This window comes from Orbicella faveolata, unplaced genomic scaffold (genome assembly GCF_042242905.1).
Source record: "Orbicella faveolata isolate gen_17 unplaced genomic scaffold, um_ofav_v1 contig_13, whole genome shotgun sequence".
NCBI classification, from domain to species: Eukaryota; Metazoa; Cnidaria; class Anthozoa; order Scleractinia; family Merulinidae; genus Orbicella; species Orbicella faveolata.
In genome coordinates this window covers 17,265,011-17,282,500 of record NW_028301540.1, presented here as the reverse complement: position 1 = coordinate 17,282,500, position 17,490 = coordinate 17,265,011, and the positions used below count along the sequence as shown (strand labels likewise).

The 17,490-nt window shown below is 38.5% G+C and overlaps 1 protein-coding gene, 1 non-coding gene and 2 pseudogenes across 2 annotated transcripts in view; 3 read left to right on the top strand and 1 right to left on the bottom strand.

Annotated features, from left to right (window-relative positions):
• LOC149115388 (uncharacterized) overlaps positions 1-898 on the top strand; it is a 2,331-nt gene extending 1,433 nt beyond the window's left edge. Inside the window, exon 1 of the mRNA XM_089284888.1 lies at positions 1-898. This exon is cut by the window's left edge and continues 1,433 nt beyond it. The gene's annotated coding sequence lies outside the window, so the exon portion shown is untranslated.
• A 1,255-nt stretch (positions 899-2,153) lies between these two features.
• Positions 2,154-5,217, top strand: LOC110068022 (uncharacterized; annotated as a pseudogene).
• Positions 5,218-5,696: 479 nt separating this feature from the next.
• LOC149115387 (uncharacterized) lies at positions 5,697-7,472 on the bottom strand (annotated as a pseudogene).
• A 2,702-nt stretch (positions 7,473-10,174) lies between these two features.
• On the top strand, positions 10,175-10,247 carry Trnat-ggu (transfer RNA threonine (anticodon GGU)). Its single transcript has one exon. It is a non-coding gene; the product is annotated as a tRNA-Thr (tRNA).
• Positions 10,248-17,490: the final 7,243 nt, after the last annotated feature.

Here is a 17,490-nt window from a genome sequence, read left to right as displayed (position 1 = left end):
TTGTACTGCTTGGAGCTAAGGTGCTTGGAGACAACTCATTGTCAGCAACCAGATGATTCTGGAAAAAGAAATTGTTTTTTTTTGTAAATGACTAGAGTAAAAATACATTGTACTTGGATAGTTTCCCTCTTGCATGCTTGAAGAGAATTGTCATTTTAGCTTGAGAGTATAACATATCCAAATACATTTGTGGAAGGCATTATTTGAAAAAAATATTGGAGTAATAAATGATGGGAAAGTACTCACTACCATACATCTAATACCCTAATGTAAATAAAATGTACTGGACATTCTCCAAGACTAGTCATTAGGTTCATATAACACTTTAAAACATGTCTTTTCTAGCATTTTACTCAACTCAACTGTGCTATACTGTAAAGAATTCTGAAACTAATGTCTCAACTGTGAGGCATTGGTCTTTTTCAAAAAAATAAAATACCTGGGGCTTGGTCAAGGGTAATTTCTGAAAATAACTGATATATAACTTACGTTCTCTTCTGTTGAAGCACAGAAATTCTCATCAAGATTGAGGGTGCTTTCTTCTATGTCAATCTGGATTGAGGGGAAAAAAGAAAATGTTATTGTTTGTGTCTACTCAGCTAGCCAATTTATAATTTCTTCTATACATGTATAACTTTTTCTTACTTATGCATAACAATAAATAAATAAAAAATACATCAGTAATAATATGCTGAACTTTTGCACTCAAGATAAAATATCAAATAAAGTTGAAATATTGTAAATAACACAGCATATAACAAAATAAAAAAAAATGTTCACACTGTAAAAAAAATCAAATATGAAGCTCAAGTTTCCTAGCTTATTTCCAGCACTGTGTAAAAACTTACAAGTTGCATTCGGGACTATGTCAGATTTGAAATGCTATACATTGGGCAAAGCAAGAGCCAAAAAAAAATTAATAAATAATAATAATAATAATAAAAATAGGCATTGATTTCCTCAACAACAAATAAAACCGTAACATTTACCAGTGGGGTCACATGTGATGTTTTGTCCACTGAGTCTGACTCTGAAGTAAGTTTATCCTATGAAGGGGGCAAAAATGAAGACACGTGTAAGATACATGTGTGAGAAAGCAAGCAAACAATCATGACAGTTCACTCTCATGTTAGCAAACGGGATACACATATCTGATCAGAAGCATAAAACGCCTAGCACTTTCAAATGCGTTTTACGTAGAGAATATCACAACAAAGAAGAAAGTGAATATGAGTCACCATTACAAGAGAGGTTGAACCATTTGCGTTTGTATTCAGATCCCCAAGCTTTCGACACTTTTCTTCGACTGCTATGCGATCACGGCAGGCCAAACAGATCTTTCTCTTTATTCCTGCATGCTTCGAATCAACGATGCAATACTTTTCTTCATAAAAGGTTGCCACGCGAAGGCCAACGTCGGACCTGTGATGCCATTCCAGATGTTTTTCGCACTTGCAAGAAGCGGTAAAGGACATCTCACAAATGCGTTAAAAGCAAACGAATAAAACACTTACTACATTTTAAATCCAAAGAAAACGCTTTTCATGAAAATATACACACTATATACAAGCTACAGGCAAGCTATATACACCAGCGAAACGTTTTTAACCCGAAAACGCAGAGAAGAACTTGACAGTGACAAATCAAAGATGGCGGCGCTTTCAACTCTGTGCTCGTGGAGAAGCCTATCCGCGCGGATGATTTCCCCACGTCGGAATCTCACGAAACTTCAGGAAACAATAGATCATACATCATTATCGGAAAAACTATAAAGAAATCAGACTTTTCCGACTTTTTTTCGGACAAAATTCGGGAAAAAAGAGCTTTAACCAATCAGAGAGCTCAAAATTAATTGGATAAGCCAATTAAATAGGAACGCCACTGCTCATGCGTTGCCGCAAAATGCTATCGCTCTTACGCGACCCATTACTTAATTAAGACAAACAGTGCCTTAATAGGGGTAAAAGTAAATGTTCCGTTTCTAACTATATTACTTAATATTACAAAGAAGCTGCCCATGATGTGCAGCTTCTTTGTAATATACCTTACACTGGAACATGACAAGAAAGGCACTGAGCCTCTAATCTGTCAATGTGATCAACTCTAAGTGATCAAATTTATAACAACCCAACCATATTTTAGACTGTGTGGATGAAATGCAAATGACAAATCAATTTAAAAACATGTATAAATGCAACAATTCAATGTAACCTAGATCATTTGATTGGTCTTCTCCACACTGAGTTATGGAATGAACCATAAGCAGTCCCTGTTGATTACAATTTATGGATTTCATAGAATTTAGTCTCAGATGGTTATTGACTTTAAAAGTAGACCAACCATTTCATGTTTTCTGTGGCTGAGGGTTGAATAGTGTAGAAGAAGGATGAACCATGGAAATCAGAATCCTTCAGATGAGCAAATAGGATAATGGGGAGAAAACGTTTAGATAAAAAAGGAACAAGTAAAAAATTGTGACCCTCCATACGAAAACACTTCTTTTCCACAAAAGCGTTTTCCAGGGGGTTTGAGGTCACTCTGAAACCCTTTGGAAACCCGGTTTCAGAGGGTTTGAAACCCTTTGGAAACCCTTTGGAAATGCTTTGAAACCCTTTGGAAACCCTTTTGAAACACTTTGAAACCCTTTTGAAACGCTTTGAAACCCTTTGGAAACCCTTTGGAAACGCTTTGAAACCCTTCTGAAACCCTTTGGAAACCCTTTTGAAATGCTTTGAAACCCTTTGGAAACCCTTTTGAAACGCTTTGAAACTCTTGAAACGCTTTGAAACCCTTTGGAAACCCTTTTGAAACGCTTTGAAACTCTTTTGAAACGCTTTGAAACCCTTTGGAAACTCTTTTGAAATGCTTTGAAACTCTTTGGAATGCGGAACACATTGGAAACCCCTTTGAAATGTTCTGAATACTCTTTGAAAACCCGATTTGAAAGTGTTGGGGAAAAAAATATTCTCCTAGTTTGCGTTCGCTGGCGTAATTGCATGACAGCACTGCATGTTAATTTTTTTTTGCAGAAATGTTATTTTGCTGCATGACTCGGTACTGATTTATTTATGGCTGTGGAAAGATCAAAAGATATAACGCAGGTAAAACTTCTCCTAAGTTTAGTGGCGAAAATTGCGGACGCTTGCGAATGTAAACGTGAATAGGTTATAGAGTCCTAAAGTGTGACGTCACGTTACCATGGCGCTAAAATATTGGGTTCTAAACAACTCGGATTATCTCTTGTGCGTAGGTCACGTAGTCTTTGTCATCGCTTTGTCCAGAGGTCAAAACCCTTCGTAACCCTGTGTTTTGCAACAAAAGAGGCCATGAAGAAGGACAGAAGGTGAAAAGGTCAATTGCTATTGCGAAATTACCGCTTTTGTCATAAGAAATAGATCTAAAGGGACGGAAATGGTCTACTGCTTTGCCCTGTCATGCAACCATTCTTCGGAGAGCCATACTTGCAAATACTTTAAATTTCCGAGCGTAGAAAAGGAAAAATATGAATACAAACGATGGATCCATCTGATAAGGTTAGTAATGGTATTCATCATTACCTTGCTGCTTGAATACAACATAAAATACGGCAGTTTTGAGTGAATGTGCGATTTTCACCAACTCAAAATGTTGTACCATAGAAGCGACGAATGTCTCAACAACCGCATGCAGTGTTTTTTTATATATCATTTTAGTTTGTGAGTGCTTTGATTACGATATTTTTCGTACATTTTGCGTTACCTTGCATTATGAACCTTGAGAAAGCTTGAATATAACTGTGAACTGAACATGCATTTGTTTTCACTATGCATTAGTAAAATGTTTATGTATAAACATTATAATCACGTAATTCGCACATCAGATCACAAACTAAATGGCGATTTCTTAATCTTACTTCTACAGGAGAGAAGACAGAATCCTAGCAAGCACTCACGGGTGTAGCTGTCATTTTAGAGAGGGCAAGAAGTTGAATGGCCCAGAAATTTTTGAGCGGAACAAAGGCAAACTATTCGCTGAGCAAAGGGGACCTCCTCCAAAGAAAAAGAAGAGTGTGCCCAAGGAGAAGACTTTAAGTGAGTTGGTAGAACAGGCTCAAAGAAATGAACCACCATCTGTTGAAAAAGAGAATAAACCACCATCTGTTGAAAAGGAGAATGAACAAAGACCAAAAACAACACAGGAGGTTATCCTTGAGGCAGAACTGGACCTAACAAAAAGAGAGTTAAAGAATCTAGAGGATAGATTACACTACAAGAACAGGTGTTACACTGTGACAGAGCTTCCAGGAGATGTTATTAGAATGGAAACTGGGCTTCCAACAAAAGAAGTCTTTGACATTGTGGTGAGACATGCCTTGAGGTTTAAAGATTCCATCAACTATTTTGTGGGCTGGAAGGTGGAATCTATCACCTTTGAGGACCAGATTTTTATTAGTTTGATGAAAGTCAAACAGAACTACACAAACCTACACTTGGCCCAGCTATTTAACTGTAGTGTTGCTACAATTGCTAACATTGTTACAACATTTATTCATGTGTTGCATGAAATTTTATTTAAAGACATTATGACATCAATTCCATCACGAGACAAAAGCAAACTATCAGCACCATCATCCTTTAGTCAGTATGGATCTTGTCGTATAGTCATAGACTGCACTGACATCGAGGTTGCAGCACCTGGACTGATGAGTCAGCAAAATGCAACATACTCATCCTATCGTGGAATGAATTCATTTAAAGTCATTGTTGGTGTTGCACCAAATGCCGTCATAACCTATGTAAGTAAGCTTTTCCCAGGGTCTATTTCCGACAAAGCCATCATGCAGGAGTTGGGCCTCCTCCGACACTTAAACCCTGGGGACATGATACTTGCTGACAAAGGATTTCTCATCCAGGACATTGTCCCCCATGGAGTTTCAGTCAATGTACCACCATTTCTGAACAAAGGAGCTTCCACTGAAAGCGAGGCAAGGGCTACAAAGGCTATAGCAAGGTGTCGGATCCACGTTGAAAGAGCCAATGCCAGGCTGAAAGACTTTAGAATTTTGAGTTTTATCCCCTCCTAATTACGTTGTTATACTGATGTACTATTTCAGTTGTGTGCTGCTCTTGTAGATTTGCAATTGCCATTAATTAAGGAGGGATGTGAAAATATGGTTTTTGAATAGTTTTGTTCATAGCATACAAGTGAATGTAAGATTATATTTCAAAGCTAAAACAACATTTAATTACAAATGTCATGGTGAACTCAAATATAAATTGGATATCTGTTACTCACGTCCCATACGCTACATATTTTAAGAGTGACCATACAACAGACAACACTGTTGCCTTACTTTGAACAGAACTTCTATTACTTAAATGCTTTGTCATAAGAAGTCGTTACACTGAAAACTCAAATACTATTTTCAATCATCTGTGAAATTATGAAAAATGATCTTAATCATTGCTTGGCAAATGACAAGGGGAAATCCCCCACCTCCCCCTTCCCCAAAGAAAATAAGTGGAGCTCTACCTCCCAACTTTCTTTCTTGGAGAACTTAATGGAAAGAAAATACTATCAAGCTATTTCAGTGCAATTATAGAATTCTAATATGTTTTCATGTTTAAAAGTTTATCTCGAAATCACTCATGGATGTATTAACTGGCTTGCTTTAAAGACTAAGTATCAACCCAACCAACCACAATACTCTCCTTCCACTAATTTTGGGAATGAAAAATTACATGAGTTCTCCTTTGACTACTTATTACGAATTACAAAGTTAAAATTTCTCTTCCTGATTTGGGGAATTAAAGAAATTACAATTCTCCTTCTACTACTTTTGGGAATAAGTGGTCATGGTAAAATTGAAGTAAGCGCGGAATGTTTTCTACCCATGTGTCATCCCTTTGTATCAGTAAAATAGCTACATCTTTTGTAGTCCATACAACAAAATAACAAAACTTCCTACGTGAAAAGTACATTTCTCCCTGTACTTGGTGCCAGTAGACATGCTCTTTCTTCAATGCATAACCCCGCCCACTTTCACTTTTTTAAGGCAAAATGTTCTTGATTTCAAAGCCTCTTCTATTGTAACGTTTCGTTCTGTATACACGCACTTCATTTCCAAAACAGTTTCGTCATCAACAATGCCATCTGGGGATGCCCCAAGGATTCCAGAAGAATGGAACCAGATACCAGTTTCTTTTACTGTTTTCCCTGTTTTGAGGGTGAATGCTCTAATGGCTTCCTCTTCATTGTCCACTCCCCACTGGATCGCTTTAACTCCCGACAAATCATATTCTCCGAGAAGACGTTTCAGTAGTGAGGGGGTGATTCTTTTCGCATTTAGGACAGAGCCAAAGTTACTAGCGGTAAGTCGGTCCCTTCTTGCGATATGCCAAGCAGGGTTGTTTCTTTGGCCAACTGTTATCTCGCTAATCCTTACGATTTTTCCTTCATCTAGTTTGGAACTGCGGACCAAACAATCCAACTGCTCTTGAATTCCTCTAGCTCAAAGAAATTCGTCAGAATAAATAATTTCCTCGATAGAAGGCATGGGTAGCTTGCTGACGACAGGGGGTTCAGGGCTGAGCAGCCAGCAAAGTCCAGTAAACTTCCCATATTTCTTTAGATCTTCATAGAATGCGGAACGATCGGCGTGGGTCAGCGTCCTCGACAAAGCACAGTAATCTTTTGGCGGAGGAAACAGTTCAGAAACCGCTTGATTTGAGAGCGATGTGTTGGATTTTCTCTTTCTCCACCGACATCCCACGTCTGTACGGCTTAGATGGTAAATCCCATGAATGAAAAGAGCAGCCGCGTGACTACATTTAAATGCTCCTCTTGGACATTCGCATTCGGTTGTTCTTATGTTTTGTTGTTCATCCAAGTAAATCTGCAATTGTTTAAAATAAAGGATTATTCGTATGGCAAACAAGTTTTTAGAAGAAAAAAGTTGTAGCAAGATCACACATTGGCCGTCGTTATGTAAACGAAAGTCAACCTGTGATATATACTTGAGCGTAACCAACAACTTTCGAAAGAGTAACTCACCATGACTTTATAAACCTTCTTTTTCATACTTGCGTGTACTTCACCACGTAAAACTCCCTCGTGATAACTAAATGACTCCACATGATCAGACTTACAATGATTTTCTCCCTTTATCAGTTTCTTTTTGTCTGAAAAATAGGAAAGCAACGACGCGATAGAAAGCGTCACCATTTTGAAAAGCAATACGAGTTTGTTTAGAACCAACTTTTTTTGGCGTCATGGTAACGTGACATCATCGCTTTAGGACTCTATTGTTTACATGCAAGATCAACGACTCGCCATTTGCATATTTGCATGAGGTGCGACCTTTTCTTTTGAATATTTTGTTTGCTACTGCATAATTCTGCCTACGTTTTCTCTAAACTAATTCTCAAGCTTTCTGAAGAATTTGAAATTATGTTTTCCACTTAAACTGTTTGCTCATTACAAAACTTTTGCTTTCTTGCAAGTAAATATTAAACATGTCAGCTTTCAATCCCGCTAACGAACTATTTAGACTCTGTAATTTGTTAAAGGCATTATTAGTTCGGTTCAAATGGTTTTTGTTCCCTCTTTTGAGTAATTTTTGCTGTCCGTGTAAAGTTATCATAAACAGGCCGACAATCTGCTAGTCAAAAACGAAATAAATGGATAATTAATCCAGATGGCATTGCATGTTTACCACGTTGTCGAGTCCAACATGCTGGCGGAAACACTAGCTAAGAGTGCAAAGCGCGTCATAGAACCCTTGATTAAACTTCCTATTTATAAGCAGAGAGCATTTCACCGTTTGAATCATTGATTTATCCCAAATACAACCAGAGAAATAGTTTTTACCTTTTTAACTGTGACAGTACCTTACAGTATTGTGTTACCGCTCACGTGGCAAAAACATACACACGCTTGAACACTGAAAGATCTGAAAAACCATGAAAACCAAAATGGTCGCATCGGCTTCTCATGTTTTGCCATCGGAATATATTTTATGCAAAGAAGTTAAGCTGGTAGCTGATTATGGAATATGCTCAGTATGTTAATTTTTAGATGTCAAAAATGTGACAAACTGATACAAGGTGAGCAAGTGATTACTTGAATTTAGGTCGGTCTTGTCGAATTACAGGTTTAACAGTTGTCAAACTGAAAGTTCAATACTCATACGAAATTCTTTGTTCGCTGTTATTAGCTGTTTATCAGTTGTTCCGGTACTCCCGGTACTAGATATGCTCTGTGGCCGTTCAAACAATAACACTTCTTCATAACTTCCGTTCAATTTTTGCTTGATGTTTAAACAGACGTAAGGTTATTATAACAGATGCAAAAATGTCACGAATGGTATTAAACGCAAGTCGTTTGAACGGTAAGTTAACGTAAAACGATTTTCAAGGAAGATTTAAACATCTTACAGGCAGTTTCGTCAGTTTAACAGAGGAGCGTTGCAGTGAACATCAAAACAGTGTGATATGATGCGGTCGCGGTCAACGGCCGTGAATACTTGATGAAAGGTTTTCGCATGAGTGAACAGTTCATTGTGGCGACCTCAGTACATTTTTTAAAACAAAAGTTTTTACGCCCATGCTAACTGGGAAACAATTAATAACCAAAATTAATAAACCTAGCTGAAAGAACGCGTCGCAGGAATAATCTAATACTCCAGACGCTCTATCACACTATGTTACATGTCTTACATGCAACGTTTCATCAAGGGGTTTCAAAGCTTTCATAGGATAGGAAACCCATTTGGATTGCCTTAAAAACAATGATAAACCCTTTGGTAACTCTTTTGAAAGCCGTTGCTAACGCTTTTAAAAGTTCTTTGGAAACCCTTTAGAAACCCGGTTTCAAGGGGTTTCAAAGAGTTTCAAACTCTTTGGAAACGCTTTGGAAACTCGTTAGAAACCCCTTGGAAACCCTTTAGAAACCCGGTTTCAATAGTTTGAAACCCTTTGGAAACGCTTTGAAAACCCTTTGGAAACTCTTTAGAAACCCCTTGGAAACCCTTTAGAAACCCGGTTTCAGTAGTTTGAAACCCTTTGGAAATGCTTTGGAAACTTGTTAGAAACCCCTTGGAAACCCTTTAGAAACCCTGTTTCAATAGTTTGAAACTCTTTAGAAACCCTTTGGAAACCCTTTGGAAACTCTTTAGAAACCCTTTGGAAACCCTTTGGAAACTCTTTAGAAACCCCTTGGAAACCCTTTAGAAACCCAGTTTCAGTAGTTTGAAACCCTTTGGAAACGCTTTGGAAACCCTTTGAAACTCTTTAGAAACCCTTTGGAAACCCGGTTTCAGGAGTTTGAAACCCTTTGGAAACCCTTTTGATACCCGGTTTCACCCAAATTGCCATGTTTCATAAGACGTGTTTTCGTATGCAGGGTCACAATTGTTCAACCCCAAATCCACAGTTTTCAATGTTTTAAAAGTCCCATATAATTACTTCTCTTGGAAATCTAATCTTCACAAGAAAATTTATATGAAACACTGACATTACTCTCGACTTCAAGGGCATGCAAATACATGTTACAAAATTGTAACAAATGCTAATCCGTATTCTACTGGGAGGTAGGACTATTTCCATACTTAAAACCCTTAAACTAGTCAGTGCTATATGCTTCCCACCACGTTGAATCCGAAGACGGGACTGGTTGGTTCCAAGAAAAAACTTAAAGAGACTTTCGGGGCACGCCCTCCAATCTCATTTCAATAACGAACAGATGTAGTGACCAACAGTTACTACATAATTTCATTGTATCAATACTGCACATGAAAGTGAAGAATGATCATCGCAGTTAATTTTCCAATTTAAGCAATTGGAAAGAAGAAGCCTGAAAAAATCAGGGCTTCAACGGGATTCGAACCCGTGACCTCCGCGATACCGGTGCGATGCTCTACCAACTGAGCTATGAAGCCACACATTGGCAGCGAGGTCAATTAATTGAGTTCATATCTTCCCGTGAGGAGTGAAATGATGTGAAGTTTATATGAAATAATTCATATATGAACTGCGGTTGTAGATGAAAGTGAAGAATGATCATCGCAGTTAATTTTCCAATTTCACTTTCATCTACAACCGCAGTTCATATATGAATTATTTCATATAAACTTCACATCATTTCACTCCTCACGGGAAGATATGAACTCAATTAATTGACGTCACTCCCAATGTGTGGCTTCATAGCTCAGTTGGTAGAGCATCGCACCGGTATTGCGGAGGTCACGGGTTCAAATCCCGTTGAAGCCCTGATTTTTTCAGGCTTCTTCTTTCCAATTGCTTAAATTGGAAAATTAACTGCAATGATCATTCTTCACTTTCATCTACAACCGCAGTTCATATATGAATTATTTCATATAAACTTCACATCAATACTGCACATGTCTGATTCTTTCATTTTTCACTGATTTGCTTTGTTTTTTCTTCACCCGACAATTTAATATTAACACTAAGATAGAACTGGTTAGTTCCTAAAAAAAACTTAACAGACTTTCAGGGAACGCCCTCCATTATCATTTCAATACCAAACAAATGCAGTGACCAACAATTACTACATAATTTCCTGTATCAATACCACACATGTGATTTTTTTCAAATTTCGCTGTTTTGCTTTGTTTTTTCTTCATCCCGACACTTAAACATTAATTAAGGGCAGTGTATCCTGACACCAAAACCTTTCTCCCTGGATGTACATGTAAGTGAAACTACACACTGATACCGAATACACTTGCCAAGTACTGTTCATGTTGGAAATCAAAGATCATGCCCTCCTGGAAATGTAGCATACTTTCCTTGAAGTACGGGTGCCTCTGCAGGATGCAGCTAGGCATGGGGTGATAATACTTTGGCTTTTCCCCAGATATCCTGTTCTGTACTGTCCCGGTAAGGGAATCCTTGTAGGGGTACTCATCTTTTTCAACAAGCTGTACCACAGGGTCCAAAGGTGGAGGGCAAGGGCTGTTGTCTGGATTTTTGGGCAATGAACCACGGCATCCAGTACACCTGCTTATCCTCCGGTTGCTTTTCATGATAGTAAATGGATTGCTACTGTGCCATGGTTTTCTTACTGCCGGTGGCTGTGACCTGTCAAATTACAATTTAAAAAGTAGACAAGGTAAATTTGCTATAAGCATAAATTAATGCAAAGATACAGTCCTTTTCAATCTTTCATGTCCTTTTCAATCTTTCATGTGTATATATTTCATATTTCATGTGTATAGTCTTCTCGGATAAGGACGATAAACCGTAGGTCCCGTCTCACAGCACTTCACTGATCTGGCTCTTGTGGGATGTTAAAGAACGCATGACATTGTTCGAAAAGAGTAAATGACATAGAACCCAGTGTCATGGTCTATCTGACTTGTGCCGGTTATTGGTCTGGGGTGGGTAAGGTGAGATCATACATGGACTGAAGTGGCTGCAAAGTGCGCCTTCATATGCTGACATCCGATCTCACCTCTTCGGTTCCTCCGCAGTTCAGCCTCTGGCTGCAAGGGAAGAAATTGACACCAACCTATCTATCTATTTATATATGTATCTATATTTTTTTGTTGGGAGGGGGGAGTTAATCCCAGGTTATCGCCTTTTCTTATAATACTTTAAGAACTTGTGGGAGGTTTTCCATTTTCAAGAGAATAAGTAGCCAAGAGTACCAAAACTGCACATCACTTTAAATTCTCTTTACAATGTCATTACTTTCAGGATAAAGTAGACCCTTAACTACCTGTTTGGAGAACCTCCTGGGTGAATGCATCCTTGCCTAGGAACCAAGGCTCATGGCATGATCTGCTGCAAATAACCTGTGTTTGAAGATTGGACAGGCATGTCTGATGTCATCAATCCACGTGCATGGCTTCCTAACATCATAGTGCTTAACACCACAAAGCTATCTGAAAGCCTGGTGTGGTTTGGAGCTTCCATGGTCTGTTGCTGAAAACTACAGGGGTTGTCAGCAAAATATGGCATGTCTAGTGTATGTGTTCCTTGTTTCCTGGGTACTTCGAAATGGAGCTGTTTGGTCCATCAAGCTGCTAAGATAAGAATGTGGCTGATTCTGGCTACCAAACTTCCTGGAAAAAGTGGAGTGGAGGTACTCATCTTCCTCAAGTGTCTGAATGGGTTGACCACCTGCTAGGGGCAAGCTGGCTATAGGAACATTACTTGCTGTGCAGCCTGTTCTGACCTGACTGGATCCAGGAACAGATGAATGCATTATTGGTTGCTGCATATTCCCGGAAAGTACTCGAAGAGTGTAACGAGCATCATCAACTATGGGTACATTGGTTGCTGTGCTACCTGTTCTGAACTGGGAAAGAAGAGCTGATCCACAAACTGATGGCTGGGGTCTTACGTGCTGTCTGTTCTCTATCCCAAGATTGTCGGAAGGATCACCGCACTGATTCTTCTTTTGTGATCGGTCTCGTCGTTGACGGTTGTTCTTTCTTCCAGAAGACTTGGTGTTGATATTAACTGTTGCAAGGGAAGTGAAATTGTATGACTTAGCCTGACTTACTCTCCACTTCAAGAAAGAGTCCAGGTCTGCACATTTCTCAGCAACATCTAACACATGAGAGCAGATGCTGTTTGGCCTCTACATTTTGCAGGTACATGTGACTTTAACATGGCTGCATGAAGTGTGGCATGTGCTGCAGCAGTACATTTGAACAAAGTGGGGAACGGGACTCTTGTCTGTGTGACTTTGTACACAGAACACCTTCGTACTGGGGTCCTTTGATGGGGTAGATGAAACATTGTTCTCAAATACACTCAAAAGAAGTGCTGCTTTTCTCCAAATGCCTTTTAACACTGGTAGAGGAATAATACTTCCAAGGCCACTAAGTTCTGGTGTGGTGCTCAGAGTTGGGAGTTGGACATCACTGCAGCTTACAAGTACACAATGCTGTGGATTTGCTGCATACATTTCACTCATCACAAGCTTGTAAACTCTCTGGACATGTGATCGCCTCTGGTCTTCTCTCATGTCATACCACTTTGCTGCTGGCACAAAAGGAAGAGAACACATCTCGGACCTTGTACTCAGTCGACATTCCACACAGTGCCTTTGCAAACTCTGTTTCTTGACTGTAAGCCAACTGTTTCATTCCAGCAACAAATGAACAGAGCCCTGCTTCTCTATGATCCATCTTATGCTTTATTCTTTCGTTGTTGGTCTCACTGTCACTGATGCAGAACCTCTTTGGGGGATTCCCCAAACCTGCTTTGGCAGGAACATCGGCAGTCATGGACTCCTCATCATCACTGATCGGTCACTGAGGTACTTGCAAAACTTCTCTCCATTTGGCAGTTCTTTCCAGATTTTGATGTAATCTTGGAATGCGTGGTCAAATTCTTCTTCAGATCAGGCTTCCAGAAGGCTGTGAGTCTCCTTGTTACCAAAAATGTGACCAGTGATCACATTTTCATATTCTTGCATACCTAAGTTCTTCATTGTTCTCTCAACATTTTGTTGGAAGTGGCAGAAGCATCTCAATGATATGCTTTCTTTAAAGACTGATTTGCAGGCTTTGATGAGTTCATCTTCACCATCAGTTCCAAAAGCTTGCAAAGACTGCAGCCTTGACTGTAGCCCAACTAACTGTGATGTTAGGTAATAGTAGGCCTGGAATGTCTTACTCTAATGAATAAGAAGTGGCCCCAGAAAAACTGGACATTGTCCAGTTCTGTTACTTTCGAGCACAATGTTTCTGAATGAAACTGGTGTTACGTTAAATGGGCCATTGTTAAATGTTGGATCAATTGACACTGGTCTAAAATCTACTGCATCTGTACAAGACTGAAAGACTATGTAACCGAAAATCGGTTGCCAGCAAACACATCGGCTCAGGGTGATTGACGATTGCTCGAATGAAATCATGATCATCTTCTTTGGCAGCTGTCATACGGCTGTAAAGCTCATCCCACTCTTTTCTGTGTTTATATCCTGTTCCAGTTCTGGTTCTGATTTTTCGAGCAGCATAATGACCTTGATGAGTGCTCCGTATATGTTCAGCAGGTGATTTGGCATCAAATATTGAGCTACCAAACTCTCCCTCTGTTAGATCAATAGCTTCTCATACTTGATGTCTTCCCAGGTTGTATTCCAATTTTTGCTTGACAGAAGATTTGGTTGCAGTAAATGGAATGCTGTTTCTTTTGGTATTTCCATGAGGGGCCAATGTTACCTCACCCTCTTCCCCCTCCCACTGGTACTGTAACACAGCAACATTGCCATGGATTTCACCTTCCTTGTTTCATAAGATATAAATTCTTCTGTGGAAACGTGTTTGCTCTGTGTGCCGATAATAATATTGCTGCAACAGGAAGTGTGATCTGCATTTCAGGGGGCGTTTTGTTCTTGCTAGCACTTTTACTTGGGGATATAACATTTTTTCCTCACCTTCATTCTCACTCTCATCTTCATTACTGCATGTCTCTATGGTATGTGTTGGTTGGCCTGTATTGGTAAAGGTACCATTGCCATCTGCCACAAGATCTTTCATAGGAACATGCTTCAAACTGATCAAAAATACGGCATTGTATTTTACCTTCATTGGCTGTTCTTCACAAAGAATACCAGAATCAGTCTGAGACCTGAAGACCGCTTTGACCACATCAGTGATACCAAAGGTACGAGCAGTTCTTTCATATAACGGCATCTTAGGATTTCCTTTGTGGAAGAGGGATTCAATGCTATCATCACCTCCCTTTTGTTCAAGGTTGCTGCATCTGTTTTAAACAGATAACTTAACAATGAACTTCTGAGAATTGCACTTGTTCATCAAGTTCACTGTTATTTGAAAATTGGCACAACAATAGAATGAAAGCAATATCACTGCAAAGAGTCCTAAATCCTGGATGGTAAACTCTTTTTGGCATGTCTATACCTGCACATAACATTGGCACATTTATTACTCCTCCTAAAAACTGTTCACATGTTAAGTTACAATTGAAACTATTCTTTACTCTTTGCATTTGTGATGATTTTGTGCTTGTACTTCAATCTGACAATGAAGTCATTGCTTGAGAATTTAATTACATTGACAAATAACTTACATCAAAAATGATGTTTCACCTTCCTGTAAGACCTGCACAATGAAATTCATGCAAACATCAAGTTAAAAACAAAATACACAGATAATTCTATTAGGAGCCAATGTTTGAACAAATTAAGCAGAAGCATTTACAAATTAATCCTGTAGAAAATAAATATTAGATAAATATTATAATACAGTTACTGATAAATGCCTTGAATGAAAAAAGACATCATTCATACATTTACCTCTTCTTTCATCTTGGGAAGTTTGGAAGCCAGTTCAAGCCCCTAAATATAACAATAAAAATACATGATTTAACTACATCATTTGTCATGTAGGTATCTTGGTGCCAGCCACTTTTCAATGGCATGACAACCAGTGTATCTTATAGATAGTGATTGCCGCGCAGAGTGGCATGGGCGGTGTAGAAGAGTTTGTAATGACTTTTTTGTGAACGCAACGATAACAGTTTTTTTTATTAATATAAACAAGATTTGTTAACTCAACAATAAACAACAACAGATATGAGCATGCTGCAGTTGTGACAGTTGGGAAGCTATAGAGACAAACACTTGTTTATTATTAAGAAGTGTTTGTCTATAGGTTTTCAACTGTGACAATAATCTTTTTTTCATTAAAAATTGCTGTGGCTTCAACAGTTAAAAGAACTTCAATAATATCATCAGTCAGATCAGAAAATGATTTGCGGTCGGTATCCAGATTGTGTTCTTGGTAGAGAGTGAACAAATGTTGGATAACATCGTCAAACATCTGAAGTGAAATAGTTTCTTTGTTTTTGTTTATAAAAAGAGAACTGACAAGGATTTTGCTTTTGCATTTGGATTTCAACTGTGACAATTTGCACTCAGTGCACTGGAGAATTTTCTTTCTACTGTCTGCAGCAATTATTTTGGTGTGACACTTGTTGCAGGAAAGGAATCTTTGTACATAATTTATACCCTCTGGTGGAAAGTTAATTTTTTGCTGTTCTGGCGCATTGGATAAGTCATCGAGTCTTTCAATTGTTTTGTTGACCTCGTGGACTGTTGTGTGCTTGTTGAATGTTAAACAGTTACTGTCTTGGTATTCTCGTACTAAAATGTTTTTGATGTCGTAACAGTGCTGTGATGTTACCTTATGTATATCATTTTCCCATAATACAGTGCGAACCGACCCAGTGTTGTCAGTGAACACAGCTTCTTGCATTTGGAGGGATTTACTGTTGATATTAAGGGTTTTTGTTCACCGGTAAATGTTATTCTTCCACAAATATTGACATAAGTGTTTGGTTTACCATCCATTATGTCCTCTGCTGTGGTATCTTTTGTTTGTTTTACTTCTGTGTTTATAGGTCGATAGTCAAACTCTGATTCTTTGTCACTTGGATCTTGAAGTTTGGTTCTGTTGTTGATCAGAAGTTCCTGTTCTGAAGTCTTCTCATTTTTTTTTAGCTGAAATTTTGTCAGCTTTATTGGAGATGATGATTCATACTTGCGCTTGAATGTAGGGTGCTTCTCTGGTGAGAAGCACACTGTCCAGTAAATGTTGGTACTGGTTTGTATCTTGAGATCAAAATACTGATTATTGTTTTTGCTTGTTTTTATGTTTGAGAGGTCGTGTAGATATCCAGCTATAGGACTTTCTGGAAAGAAAAAAAAATAACTGATGTTTAAAGAATGCTAAGACTTCACTGATCAGTCCTATCATCTTGGAAGAGAACCTCTGTGTACTAAATGATTATGGACACAAAATATGAAACTGAGCTAGCTGGGAACCAAAAGGACGCTTATTATTAAGAGGGTATGTGTAACACGGGATTGAATTTAAAATCAACTCTAATATCATGGTTAACATACCATTGGAATTATCCATGGTTGCATCAACTGCAAATGAAAATGAAAGAATTAAACACTATTTTATAACAGTTAAATACATATGTTTTAAGAATATTTAGACTTTACTGATAAGTGTTATCGTTTCGGAATGGAACCTCTGTCTAATAAATCATTATGGACACAAAATACCAAACTGTGGTAGCTGGGAACCAAAAGGATGCTTAGTATATAGAGGATATTACACGGTGGCTCGAAGATATGAATTTTATGTTCGCGTGGCAAGAACAAGATCTCACTCGTGCGCTTCGCTCACTCATGAGATATTGTTCTTGCCACGAGAACATAAAATTAATATCTTCGAGCCAACGTGTAATGTTCTTTTTATTATATGGAGAAACCAATTCAACAAAAGCAAAAGGCGGGAATCGTGACGTCATTGAACGATATGACACTCACAAAGGTGACATACGGAAAATACGCCACTCGGGTCCTGGATGAAGTGGCGTATGGAATCTACGAGTGGTTTAGTTCCCAGTAAAACACTCTTCTCCATATAATAAATGTTATTATTAAGAGGGTATGTGTCACATGGGGTTTGACTTAAGTGTCAACTGTAATATCATG